This window comes from Gavialis gangeticus, unplaced genomic scaffold (assembly GCF_001723915.1).
Source record: "Gavialis gangeticus isolate Ggan-Ray unplaced genomic scaffold, GavGan_comp1, whole genome shotgun sequence".
Classification (NCBI taxonomy): domain Eukaryota; kingdom Metazoa; phylum Chordata; order Crocodylia; family Gavialidae; genus Gavialis; species Gavialis gangeticus.
The window spans coordinates 170,947,310-170,950,170 of record NW_017729032.1 but is presented as its reverse complement, the minus strand read 5'-3'; the positions used below and the strand labels follow the sequence as shown (position 1 = coordinate 170,950,170).

At 41.8% G+C, this 2,861-nt stretch overlaps 1 protein-coding gene across 3 annotated transcripts in view; it reads right to left on the bottom strand.

The window, feature by feature from the left end:
- The window catches only part of SHROOM2 (shroom family member 2), a 298,183-nt gene that overhangs the window by 294,706 nt on the left and 616 nt on the right, over positions 1–2,861 (bottom strand). The gene's annotated exons all lie outside the window — the stretch shown is intronic.

Sequence of the window (2,861 nt, the reverse complement as noted above, 5' to 3'; positions counted from 1 at the left end):
ACTTATTTTGGGGGGGGGGGGGGGGAAGACAGGCACCTGTCTTCAGGAGAGAGTTCAGAGCTGCGCATCCTAAAGTGAACAAAAGCACCTAAGCTCCAGAAAGGAACAGGATTTTACAGGCACACAACATTCCCTATTGGCTAATTTTAGATGGCTTTCCACTAAGCATGCTGACTTCAGCCAGTTCTCTGCCCAGCATGCCCCATTTTAAGGATATTACTCTACCTACCAAATTTATAAGGAACCTAGATCTCTAAAATATAGTCCTGGGCTTCACCCCAGAGGTTGAGAATGTTAGGCATGTTAGTCCTTCATTGGAGCTATCCTTAGGTCTCAAAGCCAAAGGTACTGGGGATGTATTGGGGCATATAGACCATGACCCCACAAAGGCTTAAGTATACGTGTAACTTCACTTACATTAAATTGCCCCATTATTCACATGAGTTAAGTTATATATATGAATCTTTGCAGGATCAAGCCCTAATGTGTAGCACAAAGCTAGCTACTATTACTAGAGGGGAACTAGTTCATCTGCCAAGTCTCAAAATCAAATATACGTCCTAAGTGGTTCCCTACAGAATCTGAAATCTCCAGATTCTGAGGCCTTAAAACTCAAGGTAGCTGGTAGGAGACAAGGTACACTGATGATACACAATCACTTCTCAATTGAAAACTCAGAGGCAGATACCAGCCTGGAAAGTGAAAGGTGGTGCAGGGAAACTGACACAAAAATTCACAGCTATTTAGATAAGCCCTAAATTAGCAAGTCCAATTATAGGGTGGGGAAGGGGGAAGGAAGGTTAGAGGGGGAAGAACGAAGAGAGATACAGACAGCTGAAGCTGCTTAAAATAAGAATAAGAGTGTTACTATGGGTAGTTTAGGATCTGACCTTTTCCATTCTTCATTTACTTCTAAAATGAAGACAGACAATATGTAAGTTTGCAGATCAAGGGCTGTATTCTCTATATCAGTGGTCTCCAACTTTTTTGATCGCACACCCCTATCAGTAAAAATTTTTTGAGCACGCACCCCCAGTATATGTATACTTATTTATTTATAAATTATATACATGTACCTCGCGTACCGTACATGACACGTGACCGTCTGACATACAGACCAAGTGAGGGTGCCAGTGTCAATCCGTATATTAAATATTAGTAAAGCTTAATTTCTTTCTTATTTTTTTAGATAAAAATAAAGATAAATAGAAGTTCTAATATTTTATTCCCACACCCCAATGGATCATCTTGCATACCCCACTTTGGAGACCACTGCTCTATACCACAGCTTGAGGGAAATGCATTTGGCTGGTCTTGATTTTCCTCTCAAAGAATACAAAAGCAGAGCCTGGGTGTTTATATGCTTTAAAGGAGGAAAAAACAAGAGGACTGACTTACAAAAACAACAGCATTTGCAAGTTGTTGAACCAAAACATGCACCATTATCCCCACATTTTCTAGGAAACACATACTTGTGTGACAGAACACATCATTAACCTTTGGTGTGTTACATATTTACAGCAAAATAATGAAATGCAACATACACAGTGCACAGTTATCTCAGCACCCTTTTTCTTTCACCAACATGTACAACATGGTCACAGCAAAAGTTTGATCCAGGTGACCCTTGTGGTCCTTTCCAATCCTATCCTTCTTTGATTAAAGAGGAAATCAATACCAACCATTACGTAAATTATTTTGATTTACCAAGTTTAACATTAACAAGATCCAGCAAGAAAAAAGTCAGAACAATAAGTCAGAGTCTTTCCTTTGTGTTTCCCTGCCCAGTGTCAGACCCTGGATACAGTCTACACAAACTTCTCCTGTGAGGAACAGGAACTACTGCTCTGTCACTCCACTCAATCTCTCAACATTTCAGTGATTTTAGATGTTTTGGGGAAGTAATAAATTACTGAAGCAGAAAACGTCTTCTAGAATTTTAACATTTAGAAGCAATTTGTAAGTCAGAAAAGCGACTGCCCCATGGCGTGCTGTAGCCAAACCTGGAACACGCAACTTTGTTATGCATGTCCAGAGAAATGTTACTAACGTGCACTACAGTGCCAATCATTAGCTACAACATATACACATTTGCTAAAAATTAGGGAAAATATGACTTGCCATATATAAAATAAAGGATATAAAGTGATTCCACAAAAGGGCAAATACAACACATCTGCCTGGAGATTTGCTTTTGCTTTTAGGGGATCAGCTACAAAATACAAAGGCCTAACTGCTAAGGGAGCTGATCAGTGTTGAGGTACATCCTCCTCCTCCTCTGTGAGTTCAAACAGCAATATTTTTTTCCTGTTACAGGTACAAGCTGAAGTGAAGAAGGAGAAGTGACACTGCAGAACCAGCTGTACCCTAGTATGGAAAGGAAGTGGGGGAAGGGAACTACACCATTTGGGAAAGGGAGGATCAAGAGAAACTAACATGACCCCTCCTGCCATCCAGCAGGAACCTCTAGCAACAGGCAAATGTCTCCCAACAAAGCTGAAGAAATGCACAGGACTAACTCTCCCTTAAGTACACATGCGCACACACATGCACACACACAAATCACATGGGAACAAAGTGCACGCACACCCCCCCAATTCACATGGGGACAAAACGCACTTGTGTGCACACACACACACAATTCACATAGGGACACAGTGCATGCGTACACATAGACACACACGCACATACACACCCCCAATTCACACAGGGACAAAGCACATGCCCCCCACCAATTCACATAGGGACAAAGTACTCACACACAAACATGCATGCACACACACACGTCACTTCACACGGGGACAAAGTGCACACCCCCCCCCAATTCACACGGGGACAAAGTGCACACCCCCCCCCCAATT